The following is a 21,955-nucleotide window of genomic DNA, read 5'->3' as shown; positions in this document are numbered from 1 at the left end:
GGACCGGAAACCAAAAAATGATGTAATTCTCACATCCAACTATCGCTTTTCCAAGCCTTGTATTCGTTGACGGTCTTGCCCTTTGAAGGGTAAAGTCGATAAATAGCTATAAATTCTTATTCGATTGATCTAGAGGATTGGGGTCGAAACATTGACCGAATTAGATCAATTTTGGAGCGGTTATGAGCATATTAGTTTTTTGTGATATTTAAAGTTTAGGGTTCGCCTACTAGATCGAGACTCAAACAACGACAAAAATAGCTGAAATTTCGACCATAATTATATCTTCTTATCATGATAACATCCAACGGTCGATTTTGATAAATTCTATTTCCTTCACATTGTTCCTCATTGAAGGTATAGTATTTGATACAACTAATAAACATGTTAAGACCACATTAGTACACATATAAGGATTTTGTACGATCTAAACAATCAAAATTGGAAATCGATAAATTTGATATTACCCATCTATTTATAGCGTATTAATAGGTATTGTGTAAAAGAATTAACCCGATCTGCCGTCATATCGACATGAAATAAACCGGTCAACCCTTTAAAAGTTTCTACTTCCCTAAAGGGAGCCAACCATTGGGGAGATAAAATTCTCAAAATTTTTACATTATTTGATATAGCTCCTACTTATTAGAGCGTAAGAGCTGACAGATCAAAAAAATAAGTTACAAATGAGCGGTTATGAGCATATTAGTTTTATGTGGTATTTAAGGTTTATGGTTGACCTACTAGATCGAGACCCAAACAATGATGAAAATAGTTGAAATTTTGACCATAACTATATCTTCTTATCATGATAACATCCTACGGTTGACTTTAATAAAGTCTATTTCCTCCACATTGTTCCTCATGGAAGGTCTGATATTTGATACAACTAGTTTTTTTTTTAATGAGTTATATCACATTAGTAGACATATAAGGATTTGTCGCACAAATCGAAATTGGAAATTGATAAATTTTAAATTACCCATCTATTTATAGCGTATTAATAGGCATTATTTAAAAAAATTAATCCCATCCGCTGTCATTTCGACATGAAATAAACTGGTTAACTCTTTAAAAGCCTCTACTTCCCTAAGGGGAGCCCCTTGATGAAATAAAATTCTCAAAATTTTTACATTAATTGGTATAGCTCCTACCCACGAGAGCATGAGAGCTGACAAATCAAAAAAATAAGTTACGAGTGAGCGGTTATGAACATATTAATTTTATGTGGTATTTAAGGTTTATGTTGACTTACTAGATCGAGACCCAAACGACGACGAAAATAACTGAATTTTTGACCATAACCATTTCTTCCTATCATGATAACATCTTATGGTCGATTTTGATAAAATCTATTGTAATAACCACAATTTTCATTTTTCGTCTCGTGAAGTTGTGCGGAGTGAATAAAGTGCTTTTGCACGAATGTTGCTCGAATTAATTCATTTTTAGAATTATCGAAGTTCCGAAGCATTTTGTTTTAACAAAAAGCTCGAAATATTCGATTCAAGAAATCGACTTTTTATATGTATTGAATTTGGGAAAACATCCTTCATGAAAGTTGTAGAGCTCGTCGATACGATCACGTGCATATGCGGAACGTAAAAATCGGAATTTGTAAGAATTAGTTATGATTTTTTGAAAAAGTTTCCAATTTGGTATAAAGCTTCCATTTTTGGAAAATTTTCAAAAATATTTTCAGTTTTCGAAAACAGAAACCTGCGTTCTCTCTCTCTCAAACCGGCCGAAAATCGCCTCTCAACTTCCACCGGCCATATCTTCCTCCTCTGGCCACCAATCCTTACCAAACTTCTTCCATTGGCTTTGTCTGGTCCTTGCGCACCTGTCTGTGGCGGGCTTGCACGGCGGCGGCAAGCTCGGTCCGATTTGAGCCCGATTTTGAGTCAACGCCGATATCTCGAGTTCTAGACCACCAATCTTCAAGATTCTTGGACTGGTGAACTCAGATTGAAGTTCTGAACAAGTTTCATGAAGGGATCGAAGCGAGTTGTAGAAGTTTTTACGTGGATCGGAGCACTCACCGGTTTCTGGAAAAATTCCGGCCAAACCGAGTGTTCTAGGTAAATTTTCGACCACTTCCTTTCGTTTTCAAACTTCATGCTAGTTAGGAAAGTGGTTGGGCTTGAGGAGATGAAGAGGAGCAGCCTGGCCCCGACACCATTGGCGGTGGTCGGCGGCGGCTCTGTCCCTAACTCCGGCGGCCCTTTCCGGTCACCTTGGGGGTCAAAAATGTGATTTCTTTACATTTTTAGATTCTACATTTCAATACGATCATTTCGATATATTATACGCATTTTTTGGATATCGTATGATTTAGTTATGAATTTTACGATTTCGATTGATTTCGATTGTTCGATTAATGATCTGTGAAGATCGGACTGTCCGATGGACTTGTAGTTTTGATATGTTGATCGTATGGCTGTCCCTGTGACCTTGTGTGGTCATGGGCGAAGATCCGACCGTTGGATCTTCGTATAATTGCAAAACAGTGATTCGGAATGTGATTCGTGAGAATCTGACCTTCGGATTTTCATAAAATTTTGTGGAGATGTTTATAAGGACGATTCAGGAAGATCTGACCGTTGGATCTTTCTGATAATTTAGGAGGATGATCCTAAGGGCGATCTGTGAGGATCCGACCGTTGGATCGTCATTTATTTATGTTTTGAGTTGTTGGCTAAGTTAAGATCATATTGGATTAGGTGATCGATGGATTGATTTGGCGGACGATGGTGAATCGTTGTTTGAGCTGTTAAGAAGATGCAGCGGGAATTTAAAGGTGAGTAAACCTCACGTGGTTCATATTACGAACCGAGTACTTTTAATTACTTTATTTTCTGCAGTAATTGTGTGAAAATATTTATGGAATACATATTTGTTTTAAATCACATGGACTTGATCAACTACGGTCCATAGGTAAGTAAAATGATTTAATTATACAAAATGAATTTCACAATTTTCTTGTGTGAACTATAGTTGGTATTAGTGGTCACTCTTGAATGGGTGATTACGTATAGATATAATTACATGATTATATACGAATTGGTGTGACATTGAAGAGTGTGAAATGTTGATGATTTATTTACATGGATTGAAATGTGATTTTTCCATATTTATATGTGATGAACTTGATTTATATTGGAGAATGTATAGAGTGGAGAATGTAGGGTTCTGAGGACGGGGATGTCCGAAGTTCGATGGTTTATTATTAACCGGAGTATATTGTTCTGAGGACGGGGGTGTCCGAAGTTCGACGGTTATTATTAACCGAAGTATATTGTTCTGAGGGCTGAGAGCCCAAAGTTCGAGGGTTATTAAGTTAACCTGGGAATATGTCGTTTACTTGCACCTAGGCCAAGGTGACTGTAGCGATGTAGTTAGAGCTCTAACGTGTGGTCAAGATGGACCAGAGTGGGGTTAAGTGTTTGTAGGACCCAAGTGGTGTATTGTGATTTTGAGGATTGTGAAAATGTATTCCTCGTGATTTTCTCGTGAGTGGATTGATGTCTCCTTGCAGACGTGATGTTGGTTGTTTATTGAGTTAATTGATTTGTGATTTAATAAAATCAACAGTTCTTTCTTGTTTACTCACACGAGCTGTCAAAAGCTTACCAGGTTTGGTGTTGTTGCAATCCCAGTACACAATTCAAATTGTGTAGCGGGAAAATCCTGCAGGTTAGGAGAATCAGGGCGGAAATCGTGCGGGTTAGAGTATTTATTTTGGTGTTACAGCTTTTGTAAATTGTGAGGTGAGTTATGCTCAATTAGAGCTTCACCAATTTACTTTGTATGAGTGAGTTGTAATATTTAACTCGAGGTTTGCGAGATTTGAAATTTTAGTGGCTTGTGTGTGATTGTTCTGAGAAAAGAAATAAATTCAGAACGTTTATTTGATTAAAGTTGTTAAATTCATGTTTCGAATTTGAATTTGTTATTCAAAATTTGGGGCGTGATCGACATCTATTTCCGACACATTGTTGCTCATGGAAGGTATTCTTTTCATTACAACTAATAAGCTAGTTATACCACATTAGTGGACATATAACAATTTTGTGCAATCCAAAAAAAAAATCAAAATTAAAAATCAATAAATTTGATATTACCCATCTATTTATAGCATATTAGTAGGTATTATGTAAAAAAAATTAACTCAATCCGCCGTCATTTTGACATGAAATAAACCGGTCAACCCTTTAAAAACTTCTACTTCCCTAAGGGGAGCCGACCATTGTGGAGATAAAATTCTCAAAATTTTTACATTGTTTGATATAGCTCCTACCCATTAAAGTGTGAGAGCTGATAGATCGAAAAAATAAGTTACGAGTGAGCGGTTATGAGCATATTAGTTTTATGTGATATTTAAGATTTAGGGTTGACCTACTAAATTGAGACCCAAACGACGATGAAAATAGTTGAAATTTTGACCATAAATATATCTTCTTATCATTATAACATCTTATGGTTGATTTTGATAAAGTCTATTTCCTCAACATTTTTCCTCATGGAAGGTATAGTATTTGATACAACTAATAAACAAGTCATACCACATTAGTAGACATATAAGGATTTTGTGCGATCTAAACAATTGAAATCAAAAATCGATAAATTTGAAATTACCCATCTATTTATAGCTATTATGTAAAAAAATTAACCCGATCCGCCGTCATTTCGACATGAAATAAACCAGTCAACCCTTTAAAAGCTTATACTTCCCTAATGGGAGCCGACCCTTGATGAGATACAATTCCCTAAATTTTTACATTATTTGATATATATAGCTCCTACCCACGAGAGGGTGAGACCTGACAGATAAAAAAAAAAGTTACGAGTGAGCAGTTATGAGCATATTAGTTTTATGTGGTATTTAAGGTTTAGGGTTGACGTACTAGATCGAGACCCAAACGACGACGAAAATAGCTGAAATTTTGACCATAACTATTTCTTCTTATCATGATAACATCCTACAGTCGATTTTAATAAAGTCTATTTCCTCCACATTGTTCCTCATGGAAGGTATGGTATTTGATATAACTAATAAACAAGTTATATCACATTAGTAGGCATATAAGGATGTTGTAAGATCTAAACAATCAAATAGATGAAATTTTGACCATAATTATTTCTTTTTGTCATGATGACATCCAATGGTTGATTTTGATAAATCCAACGGTTTCCTCCATCCTGTTCATGATCACAGTAAGTGTTGTAATTTCCACTACTTCATATTTACCAAAAAAATAAAAGGTGATTGCTTGATATGACAAATGATAGTATTTGCTGTGAGTGAGCAATATGCATGTCAAATTGTCAAGTGCCAATAAAGGTAAAGAAATGTTCGTGCTGGCCATGAAAATAAAGGTTAAAAGTAGCGGTGACTTTTCAAAATAATTGTGTAAATTTTTACTCTCGATCTGTCTAGCAACTTAAATCTTTTTTTTTAATAGAGAAAAGAAAATTACAAAAAAAACCCGCAACTTATCTCTCTAGTGTTGTTAGTTTTGTTCTTACTTTTTGTTCTTTATGTAAATTTCTGCAACAATTTTGAATTTATGAATTTTTTTTGAAAGGGAATTTACGAAGTTTTGAATTACTGAAATTTATTTTTAACAAAAATAAAATTGGTGGCTAGATCTGGATCATTCAAATCATCACCGCTCAATCTTAACCGTTGAATTTTTCTACACACACACACACACACACACATATATATATATATATATGTTCAGATTGGTCCAGAAGGAACCAGTCCCATCGGGTCCAGAAGGAACCAGTCTCGACTGTATCTCGATGTCGGACCGGCGGTGTCTTAATCGCTTGGCAGCACGAAGATGAAAATGGCCTTCATTTGGTCAATCAACGACGAGAGATGACGAATAGAGCTCGAAAACTCGTGGTTTATCGACGGTTTTGATGCGTTTTCCAGCGCCGTTGGCTGCAAGTGAGGTATGGAAATTCCTCCTCTCCCCAAGCTATACATGATGGTATAATCGAAGTCATCTTTTGGTTCCAATTTAAAAATTTGGTGTTTTAGGCGGCTTCAGCTAGGTTGATCAATACTACCGCGGCTGGGATAGTCAAGGAATACTGCTGCTGCTAGAAAGTTGCTGCTGGGATTTAGGAGGATCGGCGACCAACCACTGGGATCTATATGTGGTTTTTATTCTTGTTTAAGTGGCAGTGGCTCTCTACTTTGACCACATGGTTTCAAGGTTTAAAATGGTTTTGATTTCGTATGTACCCAAACAAAGAAGTTGAATGAGAATAAATCACTTTTGAATTGTTGGACATATTCTTAAAGCTCTGTTCATATTTTTGTATAGCAGTAATCAGAGAAGATATGAAGAAAATGAACTTTGCAATTACATTTACCCCTCCTTTCGAAATCTTAACCGGGAACAGGCTAAGCCTTTCCCACCTACATTTCCTCTTACTGAACTGACACGTGCTGCTCACGTGGCTGGGCCCAAATAAACCGAGCACTCCAAACTCCGAGCATGGAAGACGTTCCTAACAAATGCTGATCAGACCAAAAATATATATATATATATATATATATATTTTTATCACGAGCGAGGCTTCGCTCGGAAATTAAAGTGCGAGGTTATAGTTTAGGGTCACTTTTCAGTCTCATATCCACATCTCGACCGTTCAATTTTTAGGTACTAATATATAGATCATCTCTACAAATTTTCAGCCAAAATGATAATCGTTAAGGCATTGAAACTGCCTTAAAGCTAGTACGGTTCAGGTTGGACAGATTCAGTTCGTCCATTGGTTTGGCCGATGAAGCAGCACTTGCCTTATCTTTCAGATTTGGTCAAAAGGTTACTACAGCTCATGCTTCTGCTGACGAACCACTCATCGACAGGTGGAACAATTGCCTTATCGGCTCTTTCCCCCACTAATAGTTGGAATTACTCTCTTTGCCTAACCAGATGAGCGCTTCGGCAAATAGATCCGTAGAATACAGGTTTGTCCTCGCCAATGGACCAACAACCTTAGCAGTTCTCTCAACTCCCGTTTGAGGAACACCGCTTCATGATGACTTTGTCTCTTCTACCTTAGGCTGCCTCTGGTAGTACTTACGTGCTCTCACTAACTTCAGACCGTGCGCTCAATCCAAATCAACTTTATGGTGGAATAACACTTTCGGGTTTTAGACTTGGTCTTTCTTTCGGGCCACGTCCAGGTGACACTCTACCGCTGAGTTATAACCCATCGAGAAATAGAACTGACTAATCCCAAGGTCAAGAAACTCAACGCCATTATTCTTGAACAACTGAACAACGAGGAAAACTTCTGTTCTTTCAACTACGAGTAGAATCATTGTTTGATGCATCTGATTGTGGTTTGATTTATTTGCTTGGGTATTCACGCAGGAGATGATTCTGTATGGACAGTATCCACTAGCATCACTGAGCCCACGTGAGATCGTCTTTCCCATTCTTTCAGTGCCTTATCATAAAAGCGCGGCAACCTATTGGGCACCCTATCGGACTTTGCATAACATTCTTGTGTAAGACACATTGAGATGCTTTAAAACCATTGTAATAGGACCTAGTGGATGATTACACCTCAGGAGTGATTAAAGTGGGTTAAATGCCTTTATTTTACAGCGCATTCGGTGAACTGGTACCAAACCTCTTGAGGTCTTTTCTATCCCAATGCCACCGAAGGTGACCTATTCACAAGATAACAAGTTGTGTTGATGGCTTCAGCCCAAACCTCTTTACCAACACCCGCATTGCTCAACATACACCTTGTACGTTCCACCAAAGTTCTATTCATGCACTCCGCCACCTCATTTTATTGAGGGCTCCAAACAATGGTATTATGCATGACAATCCTTCATCCTTGGAATATTTGAGAAAGACTCTGTTTACAAATTCCAAGCCATTATCGGTTCTAATCACCTTGATGCACCTTCCGCTTTCTTTCTCCACCTCGGTCTTGAAATGCTTGAATGCAATGAAAGCTTCATCCTTTGACTTCAAGAATTTTACCCACACTTTCCTTGAGTAATCATCAATGAAAGATATGAAGTATGATGCACCTCCACATGATTTAGTGAGAGACGGGCCCCATAAATCCGAGTGAATGTAGTCAAGTATGCTTTTAGTAGTGTGACTCCCGGCCTTGAAGGTTTGCTTATGATGCTTCCCATATACGCAATGCTCACAAAAATCCTTGTCACCTAAGCACGGGAATAATTAAGCTCCCTTTTCATCAAGATCCCCATACTTTTTTCACTCATGTGACCCAATCTTCTATGCCATAACCACACCGGACATTCATCATGTTCTATCACCATTTGTGCACCAACAACAACCGTGCTTCCAAACAATTTATACAAGTTTCCAACCCAAATACCTTTCATGACAACCAAAATACCTTTGGAGACTTTAATAACTCTACCTTGCCCGATGTATTGGTAGCCACGAGAATCAAGCTCCGAAATTTAAATCAAGCTTTTCTTCAATTCTGGAACATGCCTCACATTTTCAAGTATTCTCACAATACCATCAAACATCGTTAATTGCACTGTACCAACACCTATGATTTTACTCATAGAATTTTTTACCATCTGACATGCCACTTCCCTAAGCTACTTCATTGGACCAATGATCAATACGACAAGATGAAGCCGTTTTTCAGCCCGACGACTACTAGTGGTTCGTGAAGGGCACCGACGGCTGGCTCGTGGCATACACATTGACTCAACCTTGGTTCTGTCACAATCGACTAAGAAACCCCCCTAAAACCCTAAAGAAACTTACTGGGTTCAATGCCTTCTGGTACTCCCACCACCTCTTTGTCATAGTGTACGATGTTTTTATTATCCATTGATACTTTCTCTACCTCTCCAAGGACTGGGACAAGAAAACAGTAAGTGCTCCTTCAAATTATTGTACTAGTCTAGTGAAGCAAATTTTATAAACGGTAAAGCCCTTTGTTATTTTCTGCTTCATCACTTTATAACATGTTTGTTTTCATGAATGGTCGTTGCAAATATGGATGTATCTGGCTTTCCCAGTAATAATGTATGCATGTGAGCGTTTACTTCGTGCTTTCAAGTCTGGATATGAAACAGTGAAGATTTTAAAGGTATAGTTACTGTTTTCGAAAGTTGTTTAATTTCTTTCCAGCAATAGCTAATGCATTATTGCTTTTTCGAAAAGCTGAATAATCAAACATATTTTCTGGAATTCCAATAATTACATGTTGCAATTTACCTGGGAATGTATTGGCACTGCATATGTCTAAACCATAGGGATTAAAATACACCAGTGGACAGAACATTTACATAAATTGTTCCGCTATTTCCCCATTTCAATGGTATTTTGTTCATCATTTTTTTTTATTTGACATTTTTTGTGTTTTTTTTTTTTGGCTTAATAAGCAATCATTTTAGACTTTTATTTAGTTATCGTAGTAATTTATAACGATTAATGTGTCTTATAGGCATCCCTTCTCGATTATTTCAGCTCCCGAAGATGATTATCTAAGCATTCATATTCGCACATTGGGTGACCGGACATCTTAGCCCAAAAACATTTTCTCTCAGGTAATTTAATTCATTTTATTTGCATAATCTTACCCAAAGAGAGTATAAGTCAAATGTCATTTTAGTTAATTCCTTGATTACTTACTATAATTTTATATTTTTATATTAAAAAAAGAGAGGAATTGTTATTAACCAAATTCTCATTCCAAAGAATGCACAAACCACCAAAAAAGCCAATAACATCAACAACATAATGACTAGAAAAGCACAACTTCTTAAGAACATCTAAAGCTTGACCGATTTGGACTTCAGGCGCTTCAGACACCACTAAAACTTCAAAGTGATGAATTCTCTTTAAATCATGGATTATACCAAGGATTGATCTCTGGCACCCCTAACATTTCACACTAATAACTTCGACATCATAAAAGCTAAAATGAGTGAGGCGTCAACGGCGGGCTAAACCCTAACAAACAGCCATCATAGCCTCTTAAGTAGAAGAGGCTGCAACATCATTTATCTTATCCCAGCTGGCTGGAACAATCACATTCTCCTCAGAGACCATATCTTGCACACACATAGAGCCAGCTTGATTCCTAACATCAGAATCACCAATAACTAAGCTAGCAATAGCCATTGTAATGGGATGTCTCTCAGGTCCAGGATCTAATGGATCAGGAGCTTTAGGAGGAAGAGCAGAAATCCCAGGATGAAAGCGAATCCTATTCCCAGCATCTAAAGGTTCACAAGGCACATCCACATCAGTCACACCTTTCTTCACACTAACACCATTAGTGACATCTTTTAAAATTTTTCTTGGCATTTCTTCATGCACGGGTTTAATAACGGGCCTGACAATGTTAATCTTACCAATACTAGCACTACTCTAAACAGATTGTTGCAAATTCTCAGCAACACTAGGAGAAGAAGCACGATGGTAATTGCGCGCACATAGTAAGGGTAAATTTGGGCTTTACTCACCATAGAATATAAAAAAGAATAGACTAGATCAAGGAAGTAAAGCAACCCCCAAAGCAAAGAGAAACAGACTGACCAATCTGAAATCTCCTAGGAACCAAACCAGGCCGTGGGGAGATTAAAGCTGTACATAGGTGAGAAAAGTGGAAGTGGTGCTGGCAATGGCAGTGGTGGTGGGGGTAAAAAGAAAAAGAACAAGGGGAGAAATGGGAAGGACAATGGCAATGCTGCTGAGGGTGAACCGGCTGGCGATGCACTGGATCGCCACCAACTCAGCACGGGCCTCCGCCTCATGGGCCGCCCAATGTCTCGAGCCAAATGCCTAATGTCCAGAGCCGAACGCCTAATGTCTAGAGCCTAATTCAAGTTCCAGCCTATGACGGCCCTCCACCTCAGCAGCATGGGTATGAGCACCCTTACCTAAGGTAGCATCTGTAGCCGTACTCTGCTCTAGTGCATGCGATGAACTACAATGAGGTGCATCCCTGCATTAGCTACGATGCGGCTTGCTGTGCTACACAACCTATTTATTCTCAGACGCACACGTATGCACATTGGGGTTTGGGGGGAACTGAGGTTGAGCCGCCATCGTATCACTTTGAAAACCATCCGCCACCGCCATCCTATCCACCACAACCCAACTATCCACCACATCCCTACTATTCCGCCGATTTTGATACCTTCACCTTTTTCAGTGATGAAAATAAAAATGGGTGCCATATTATGTGAAGTCTTGCGAGTGCAATGAGGGCTTAATGGACATTGTAGTGTATGGAGGGAAGCTTATACTGCTTGTGTAAGTGATCAAGTGTATGGCGATGGGTTGTGGCTTTGTGCTATGGTATCAAGTAATGTGGATATAGGAAGATGATCAAGTTTAACCTAGGGGAAGAATAAATTTGGGGTTTTAGCTTTTCCTAGTACTTTTAGTATGTAGCTAGTAGGACTCTAATGTATGGTTTTCATTTTTAGTAGATACCCAATTGTAACTGATTGCCTTTTCTGATGTATAAATTGGATTTGGCATTTTGGATTGTTATGAAATGGTGGCTTAATTAAAGCAAAACACTTTGACCCCATGATGCAGGCACTTTGGTTGTAATTAGCTTGCAATTGCTTGGTTTGTCTCTTAGTAGGACCATTGCAATCTTCCAAGTTTAAAAAAGCTCTCTGATGTGTAAAGATAATGTTAAAAGTTGGGAAAAATTTAGAAACAATACTCCAACTATAGCCCATTCTAAATTTTCATACCTAACTTTCCGAAACTATCACATTAGTACCTCAAATAACCAGTCCGACCCAACATACGTACCTGCTGTCCATGACGGCATTAACTTGCTAATTTTATAGGGGTATTTGGGTCATTTTCTTATCTGTCTCCTCCACTAAAGCAGAGTCGCAGATCCCATCTCCTTCCTCTCGTCGCCTCTTTGGTCTCCGATTCTCTCTCTTTGATTTGTTGCATACAGTGGGTGAAATGAGAACCCGAGTCCAATTTTTTCCAAGATTTCTTGAGGTCTTGTTGGAGAACCCAAGTCTGGGACTTCAATTGAATGGCTGTAGTGGGCTGTCGGAGAAATAAGGATGTTTGAAGATGTACTTTCGGAGTGGGCTTTAGGGAAATTAAAAAGGAGAGTTGGAAGTTAAATTGGATATTTGTGCATTGGGCCTATAAGTAGGCTAGGATTGTGGTGAGAAATCAGATTAAGGCCCAAAGCCCATAAGAAAGGTTAACTTAGTCTTTTCTCATCATGAGTATATAAAGAAACTAAACCACACCCAAACCAAACCCTAGCCTCATTTCCCTTCAGCTCTCTCTCTCTCTATCCGAGAGCTTCTCTCTCTTCCTTCTCGCCGGAAATCGCCGCCGTCGCCGGAATCCCAATCCTCACCAAAATTTCCAGATTTTCTTCTCTTCATCCCCTCTTTCCATTTCTCCAATCAAAATCAAGAAATTTTGCCATTTAATCCTCCAAAAACCCTAGATCCTGAAGCCAAATTGGGGCTTTTTGTCATTTCTTCTTTCCAAGCTCAAATCAAGGTAATCTTCATCCTAATCTAGCCTCTATTCATCCGATCTACACCTATTTCTTCCTAAATCCGAGTTTTTGATTTTGATTTGTGATTTTGTTTGCATGAACCCGATTTTCCCTAAACCAAGAGGCTAGGCTACGGGTTTGGCAATGATTTGTGGTAAGGATCTATCCATGCAACCATTTTTCAAGTTTTTGGTTGTGATATTGATGTTTGACGAATTTGTAGTGAAGAAGGCCAAGGAGGAGGATTAGGCCGTGAGTTTTGAAGAAGAAAGGGTAAGGAATGGGTTTTGGACAAACCCTAGAATTTTTGGAATTTCTTTGGTTGATAATGATTTTTGTTGAATTATTTAGTTGGTGGAAAAATTGTGAAAAGTAGAGATTTGAGGATGGTTTAATTAGTAGGATTTTGTTAGCCAAGTTTTCAAAGTGTTGGTAAAATTGTGTCGAAGATTTGGTGATTGTTGTTGTGTAATTTTGGCCAAAAGAAAAAGAAAAGGAAGAAGAAAAGAAATAGCTTTGTTTTTGGAAGAAAAAGAAAATAAAGAAAAAGAGTAAAAGTTGGATTAAATGAGTTTTTACCGTGGTAAAAAGTGAAGAAGGTGAAAGTAAAGGTAAATTCGGTAAAAAGGAGGTAAAAAGGTAAAAGTGAAAGTGTGGAGGTGAAAATCATGGTAAGTAAAAGGGTGTAAAGGGAGGAGTAAATGGGTAAAAGTAAAAGTAAAACCTGTTTTAGAGAAACTAAATTTGAGAGGAATTTTCTGTGTGTTCTCATTGATAATAGGAGCCTCTTTATATAGAGGATTACAATGCATAGAATCTCAATCATACAAGGAAAGTAATTCTACATTGATTAGGATTCTAGATCCTTCTAATTAAATCCTATTACCACTAGGTCAAGTAACTTAGAGTTTGGGCTAAACACAAATTAGGTTTTCCTTGAACACTCCCCCTTGTGTTGCCCAAATGCGGTGCTTCTTTCGTTGCCTCGTTAAAAACCTTGCTGAGTAACAAAAACCCAGTGGGACAAAAATAACCTCGGTCGAAGGGGAAAAAGAGCACAACACACCCTTCACGTTTCGAGGTGAACATGTAGACATCTCCCCCTGATGTCTGCGCCTCCCCCTGATGACTATGATCATGGGAGTTCAGATAATTTCCGCAAAGCCAATTCTTGCCGCATGTTTCTCGAACGTGGTTTTGGGCAATGACTTAGTAAACAAGTTTGCCTCACTGTCCTCAGATCGAACCTAGTTCACTTTGATCTCAAGGAGTGTCTGTTGTTGCTGATTATGCTTGGTGTTGTCGCTTTTGATGTAGCCTTGCCTCATTTGTTCAAAACAAGTAGCATTATCCTAAATGCTCGTAGGCTCATCTGTGGTAGACTTCAGACCACAATTGTTCGAACATGCGTAACTATGGATTCAATCCATATACATTCACGAACCACTTCGTGAAGAGCAATGATCTCTGCATTGTTTGAAGATATAGCGACTACGGTCTGTTCTGTAGACCTCCAAGATATCACTGTCTTTTCCCATGGTGAACACTTAACCAGTTTGGGAATGACTATTGTGTGGGTCAGAGAGATACCCAACATCAGCAAAACCTTCCAAAACACATGTCGTTTTGGGATGGGGATAGAGAACGCAGGCCAGCGTTGGCGGCGTTTGTGGTGTGTGATGGGTCCGAATCCATCATCTCTCTATAGGGATAGAACAAGCCCATATCATTCATACATCTCAAGTATCGAAAGATATCTTTTACACCAATCCAATAGCGTCGTGTTGGCGCAGAGCTATATCTAGCTAACAAGTTCATGGTAAATGAGATGTCCGGTCTTGTGCATTGAGATAGGTACAATAATGCGCCTATTGTACTTAACTAGGGCATTTCTGCCCCTAGCGCATCTTCGTCATCATCCTTCGAACGAAGAGGATCCTTTTCAGGATCAAGACTACGGACGATCATGGGGGTGCTTGAAGGCTTGACCTTGTCAAAATGCCTAAGCATTTATCGACACGATGCTCAAGTTCCAAACAGAGACATAATCGTGTTCTCCCAAAATCCTTCATCTCAAACTCGGATTTCAAGTGTTCAGCGGTTTCCCTTAACTCTTTAAGGGCCTCTAATGAAGATCATGTCCAACATGAACCGCAATAGAATCCGAAACTTGTCATAGAAACGCGTGGGCATATCCCTTTCCAATCAAGCAGTCACTTTAGTGAGCGTTTCAACCTCTTTGTAAACGCGCTCCATGGTCTAGAGCCACTTGACTTGAGTAAATGAAGTTCGCCATGAACCTTCATGTATATTCCGTATCTAGATCCCTATAGAGATATGTAGTGACCACATTTGTAAGCTGCATGTTCAGTTATTCGGAAACTACCAAACTGACAGGGTAGTGGAGTGCAATGACATCCATTACGAGAGAATATGTCTCATCGTAGTCGATTCCAGGGCGTTTTGTGAAAAGCCTTGCGCCATAAGGTGAGATTACCATCTCTTTTTCTCACTACGCTTTCTAACGAAGACCCATTAGTCAATAGGTTTTATATTAGGAGGTGTTGGCATCTCTAGCTCGAAAACCTTCCTCTTCGTTAGAGAATCCATCTTAACCTCGATCGCATCTTTCCATTTAGGCCAAAAACTCTCTACGTTGGCATTCATTCATCAATAGAGCGTGGTTCGATATCATCTAACTCAAAGACTCATGCGCAACAAAATACGCAACTACATCATCAATTCTGATGGAGTTTCTATCCCACGTCTCATGTACACTAGTGTAAGTTTCATAGAGCTCTATATTCTCAGGAATAGGTTCTGACGTTGAGGCGTCCCCCAACGATAACCATAACCCAGAAGATATTCATGAGACAGATTTTGAGTCTTGAAGATCAAAGGATTGGAATGTGCCAAAGTATCCTTCGAACCCACGGGCCTCTCCACGCATCCTAGCTGGGGCCATGACCTGTAACGCCAGAGTGCCACTCTCTTTGGCATTGGTGCCATGCCGACCTCCGTGTAGGGTGGCGCTACGTCCTCTCGTAGGGATGTCCTTCCTTGCAGGCATGTTTGTGTGATCTCGTCACTTTAATGAGGATCAAGATGAGACATAGTGGGGACAGACTACGACAATTCCTGTCGTTCCTGTTGAACATCCGTGTTCTGATCTTCCCCTAACGATGGGAAGACTGTCTCATCAAAGTGACAACCCGCAAATCTAGCGGTAAAGAGATCGTGTTGCAAAGGCATTAAGTGGCGGACGATTGTTGGAGTCCCAAATCCAATGTAGTTGCCCATTCGTCTATAAGGACCCATCATAGAGCGCTGTGGCGGCGCAATTGGCACATAAATGGCTCACTCAAATGTGCGTAAGTACAAAATACGTGTACCCAGTCACTAGCTGTAACGCAGAGGTACATTGAGTGGCGGTAGGTCGTAGACGAATTAGCATGGCTGCATGCGATATCGCATCACCCCAAGCGGATGTAAGAAGATTGGTGCGCATTACCAATGTTTGGACTACCATCGTAGTCGTGTCCGTAAGACCAATTGGGTGTGTACATGGGAATGTGATGTCCAACATCAAGCCCATTGCAATATCCATCAAAAAGTCTTCGATGTAAACTCACTAGCATAGTCAAATTCAATTGACTGAATAGGATGATTTGGGGAGTGAGTCCATTGTCATATGATATGTGCTAGGAGTGTAGCATAAGCAGCATTTATAGGTGGACAATGACACAACACGTGACCAGCGTGTTGGCGTGTCAACCAACATCATAAAATATTTAAGCGTCCGCAAGTTGGTTGAATCAATCCACAAAATCCCTATGGATTCTTTGTAAGAACAGAATGAGTAATGTCATATCCTTTTCATAGGACGGTCTCATTCCTAATTTCCCTAAGGAACAGGCTTAATAAAACGAGCGAGAGGCTTTATAAGCAACCAATGAGAATTTTGGTTAGGCCTGAGCGTCTGAAACGCTATTTTGAAGCAAGTTGGTGATTGCAGCATCACCTAGGGCGCCATCACCATGATGGACGCCATCCATGGAGTCATGGATAGGGACTACGCCAGCCCTAGGCTGGTGGTGGACGGAGGCGGTGCCCTAGGCAGCAGCGTCGGTCACACTTAATCTAAGAATCAACTTTTGATTCATGCTTCATTTCGCTCGAGAGAAAAGATGTCCGTGTGAAGTCTTTTTGTAGACTGATCATCATATCATGACTAGGATGATCTATCCTGTCGTGACAAAGCCAATATGTGTCTAAATCCAAGAGATCTTCTCTCATAACTTTATTGGATTTAATAGCTCGAATAGTGACATAAAGTCCACTAGAGAGACACATAAACTTCTCTAAGATGCGTCTTTGTTCGCAATCATTAGAGGTAATGCAAAGGAACTCATTTCCGTTCTCTACATGCATTTTCGCATGGAATTCGTTGGCTATTCATAGGGTACGATTTGCCCTAAGAGCGTAGAGAGTTTCTGTGACAGCAGTAATCAAGGTGCCATTTGGCAAGTGGAACTTGGGCTATTCCATGTCCTTGAATTAATATTGATGGTCTAGCCATCGTAGTCACAAAGTCATATGCTCAGAATCAAAATTGAGTCATAATGAAAAGCACTCGAAATTTTATTCATAAGCCAACGGAGTACATCATTGTTTCCATGATCAAAGAAAATCTAATCCAATAAAAAGCAATATGGCAATCGCCTACATCTCTTGGAAAATAAAGACTTAAACAAAATTGGCGATCTATTGATCCCAGCCAGATTTGTAGTCTTCAACCCTTCACTCTAGATCATCTTCTTGATCTTCTTGTTCCACATAGTGAGCTTCTCTTGCTTCACAATATGCTTTGTAGGTGGTGACAAGTTCTTCACGAGCTCTATAAATGTGTGCCCAATGATCAGACACTCCACATCGAGAACATACATCTCTTTGCTCGAACTTCATTGATTGAGGCGCTTTGAAAGCGTCATTTAGATGGCTCTTAGTGTTGGTGGCGCCACCAACATGGCCAGAGACATTGCCTCCCTCTCTCTTTCCACGTTTACCTTTTCGGTTCCGTGTTCGCCTATTTTGGCGGTTACCTTCCCAAGTAGAGCGATTATATGGATCAGAATGTCCAGAAGTATACCTAAGATTAGGGTTTCGCTCTTGGCGCCCTCTCTTAGAGGTGCGATTATAATTGGATTCCGGAATATGTTCTGTTTTCACGGATCTCGAATTATAGTTCTTCACAAGGATATTGTCATGCTTTTCAGCGACAGTCATAGCTCCAATGAGCTCATGAAACCTTGTGATCTGTCTTGCATTTACATTGATTTGATAGTTCTTAGCAACCATCAATGCAGAGACGGGGAAGGTAGGGAGAGTTTTCTCAATCAACATCGCATCTGTGATCTTTTTGCCACAGAATTCCATTAAGGATTTAATGCGAAGTGCTTCCGAGTTATAGTCAAGAACTGACTTGAAATCACAGAAGCGGAGGCTATGCCATCTCACTTCTAGGTCAGGAAGCAAGGAGTCACGGACGTTGTCAAATCTTTCTTCGAGTGAGACCCACAGCCTTCTGGGGTCTTCTTCATTCATATACTCGTACTGGAGCGAATCATCCATATGACGAGTCATTAGGATGATGGCTTTTGCCTTATTTGCCTCTAAGGCTGCTCTATTTGCTTCCAAAGCTTGAGCTTGCTCAACAGTTAGCACGTCTTGGCTAGGCTCTAGAATCATATGCAGGATTCCATCAGCCTTGAGATGTTGGCGGATATCACGAACCCACCTGTGATATCCAGAGCCAGTTATTCTCAATGGAGCAAAGTCCAATTTGTTCAGGTTACTCATCCTGAAAGAGAACAAGAAATTAGGGTTAGTTTCGGAGCGAAATAGGCTACCACGAAAACATATGAAATTTTTGAGCGTAATCGCTTCCAAGAAATTATGAATTTCCGAGAGATATTGGATTAGATCGAAACAATGATGTAAGTGGTCGATCATAAATTCTCTACAAACTCTAAGTTTGGAGATCTCAACAAGCTCTAAGCTTGGAGTGAGCACGAACCCCCACAGTTCGGCTTAATTTGGTCTCCCCTATAATGAAGAAAGGGGGGTAGAAGAAGGGAGGTTGCAAGTCCCCGAAAAAGAAGAGAAATTAAATTTAAAAACTCTAAAAAAAAGGGAAACATTTAGTAAAAAATACCTCAAAATCGGTCGCCGGAAAATTTGATCGGAAAAGTGGTCGGAAAAAGTTTCCGGAAAATGGCGGGAAAAGTCGCCGGAAAATTGCCTGAAAGTCACCGGAAAATAGTTTGACCGGAGTTGACTGTTGATCGTTGACTGCTGACCTGCTGACGTGGTAGTGGGTCCCTGTTTATGACATGGCAGTGGGTCCCTGTTTGCTGATATGGCAGTGGGTCAGTGTGCTGATGTGGCAGTGGGTCCTTCTGCTGACGTGGAAGTGGGCCTGCGTCAGTGGGCCTCTACCATGGGCTTGGGCTTCTGGGCTTCCTTTCCCTTTTTTTTTTTTCTTTTCTTTTCTTTTCTGTCGGTTTTCTGCAGGAGATTTAATCGGCCAGTTCACTAACTTTTAGGCCGGTTTTCTCACTTTTTCTTCCTGTTCCAGTATCTTTCACTTGAGAGGCTTCTGTTACCAAAATTTGGTGGAAATCGGAGGTCCGGAAGATGGTGAACCGGTGGAATATTTGCTGCTAGTTGTATAGAGCTTCCGGTGGCAGGTTCGGTGGTTTTCCGGCCGGTTCTTGAGGTGGGGCTGCCAGTTCTGGACTCCTGGGATAGAGTTCTTCAAGGTGTGAGGTGGAGGAAAGAAAGGCTTCAAGGTTTTGTATTCGGATTCAAGGTTTTTAGCTTCTTGAATCAGGGTTTGGCTATTTATTTCAGGGTTAGGGCTTCGTGCTGATAACGTGTTTTAGAGAAACTGAATTTGAGAGGAATTTTCTGTGTGTTCTCATTAATAATAGGGGCCTCTTTATATAGAGGATTACAATGCATAGAATCTCAATCATACAAGGAAAGTAATTCTACATTGATTAGGATTCTAGATCCTTCTAATTAAATCCTATTACCACTAGGTCAAGTAACCTAGAGTTTGGGCTAAACACAAATTAGGTTTTTCTTGAACAAAACCTTATTTATAATTATTTACTTATTTATTTTTAATAAATAAGAAATAATGGTAAATAAAGGAATACTTGGTCAAAAGTCAGAAGTCAAAGTCAAATGTCAAAAGTCAACTCTAAGAGTTGACCATAGTTGACTGACCTCATAAAACGTGAGGATCGACTCGACTTTGGTCCCTCGGATTGGCGAAAGTTTAGCGGAGCAATAATGACGTTTTCCTTTTTAAGAAAGAAGTTAGTTTCCTAAATTGGTAAAGGTTGAAAGAAATAATTAATGGCCTCATTGAAATAAAAAAGATTTAGTGTGTGCGACTACTTAAAGTTGGTCATGATGTTTACCTGGATAATTACTTACAAACTAAGTAATGGTTCAGGAAACACGATCGTTAAGGAAGCTTAAGCGGGAAGTACCAGAGTGTGGAATACGCCGGCATTTTCCAGGTAGAGTGAGCTAACCCTTCCTTATTAGAGGCTTTTCGATATATGTGGAATGCTCTAGCATAATGTTATGTTGCCTGCAAGTATTTTTGGTTGTTCATTAATCGATGCCTCGTGATACATGTGTTTTCGTAACTGATAACTGTTGATTGCGAAAACTGAGGCTAGACTTCCATGTTGAGATACTATACCCTTTTGTATGTTTGTGCTTGTGACCTGAAAGTGAATGGGACCTAAACGGGTAGATTCCTAGGGATCTCATGGTGTCGATAACTGTGAACCTCTGGAGGGGGCTGTGCTCCTATGTTTGTCGAGGAAAGGTGAGTATAGACAGTGAACCAGTCATATGAGACTCAGAGCCAGAAAATGGATACTTTCACTACTTGTAGTCACAAAGACTACAAAGTAGTTGGCTGGTTCTCGAAGGATGACGAAGCAGGTCGGTCACTGATTTATTTTAGTTTAACCGGCATGTAAGTATCTCAGAGCTCCAAGTTGTGTGAAGCATGCTGCATATGATTTCCTAAAAAGAAACAACTATGATTGTTTTTGTTTGCATTTGTTTTACTCGATTTTACAAATGCGCGCATTCTATATTCTAGTAGCTATATTTTACCTATTAGTTTTCAAACCTAACTAAGGTTGGGTCAGCCCCTATTGGGCTAGCGAGGACGAAATACTTACCCCTACATTTCAAGTTACAACGAGGTCATTCCGGACAATTTGGATTAGAAGTGGGTCGTTGGCCGAGTTCGTATGTTGCTGTTGCTTGAGGCCCTTCTGCTTTGGTACTCTATCAATTTACCTGCTTTCCTTTCAATGTTGTACTCAGTTGAATTCTGTGAGGTCCGCCTACCTGGGAGGGCGCCTCACTCCTTGTTTTACTGTTGTTGTTGAACTCCTTTTACTTCAGTTATGATGTAAGCCCTAAGGTGTCACAATGTACTTTCCCACTTTATTTTGAACCATTTCCAGACTTGTTAATTTGAATGTTGGGTTTCTTGATTTAAAGTCCTTTCTTAAAAGTTTTCTTGGTCTCCTATTTCCTAAAATTTGCATTTTCAAAAGGCCTTGTAGTATTAAGTTGGTAGGTTTATGATACGTCTATGACATATCGAGCTCCTATTGGCTTAATATTACGGCGCTGTGGTATACCCATTTGGGTCGCCACATTTTACTTAAAAAATAAAAGATAAAAAAAATGAATATATATATATGTACAGTAATGTAGTAAGGTGGCCTTTCTTTAATTCTTTTTGTTAGTGCAATGTTTATTTTGATTGGCATTTTCTAAGCTCAACAACCAAAAGTCATGTTTCTTGTAATAACTTTCTTCTCTTGGATCCTTGAAAGAATGGAATGCTTCAAGATTCATGTACCACTCTCATCAATCAGGTATGTCTTGCATACATGTGCATGCATGTAAAGTGGTTAGGACTGAACTTGCCTTTGAATCCTATCATAGGATGCGAAAATCTTTTCAATCCTAATGTACTGATATGAGAATTTTTGGAAGGTTTTATCCAAAGCATTCAAACTTTTTTCATTTGGTTTATGGGCTTTTCCTTTCAAACGTCTGATTTTAATCCATGGATAAAAACCTCTTTTGAAAAGCCTTTCCGTAGTAGAAACCCTAGGAGACTCTAGTTCATTCATATCTTATATATATATATATATATATATATATGTGTGTGTGTGTTTTTCACGTTGTTAGGGGTGGTGCACCAGAACATAAAACATATTACTGCTACGTTTATAAAGAGCTTTCTGAACTTTCATCCTCAGAAAGTATTGAGCCAAAATTGTTGTTGAGAATTCTTCAT

General features: G+C 39.4%; 1 long non-coding RNA gene across 3 annotated transcripts; it reads left to right on the top strand.

The window, feature by feature from the left end:
- Nucleotides 1-12,342: 12,342 nt before the first annotated feature.
- On the top strand, nucleotides 12,343-21,116 carry LOC121052438. 3 transcript variants are annotated; one of them, XR_005809074.1, is made up of 4 exons: nucleotides 12,343-12,545; nucleotides 12,666-12,697; nucleotides 12,767-12,816; nucleotides 20,831-21,116. It is a non-coding gene; the product is annotated as an uncharacterized LOC121052438 (long non-coding RNA). The 3 variants fall into 3 exon arrangements; XR_005809073.1 differs by having other exon boundaries at nucleotides 12,343-12,697; XR_005809072.1 differs by lacking the exon at nucleotides 20,831-21,116 and adding an exon at nucleotides 20,069-20,473 and having other exon boundaries at nucleotides 12,343-12,697.
- Nucleotides 21,117-21,955: the final 839 nt, after the last annotated feature.

This window comes from Rosa chinensis, chromosome 4 (genome assembly GCF_002994745.2).
Source record: "Rosa chinensis cultivar Old Blush chromosome 4, RchiOBHm-V2, whole genome shotgun sequence".
Lineage (NCBI taxonomy): Eukaryota > Viridiplantae > Streptophyta > Magnoliopsida > Rosales > Rosaceae > Rosa > Rosa chinensis.
The sequence above is the reverse complement of the archived record's forward strand: the minus strand, read 5'-3'. Positions and strand labels throughout refer to the sequence as shown.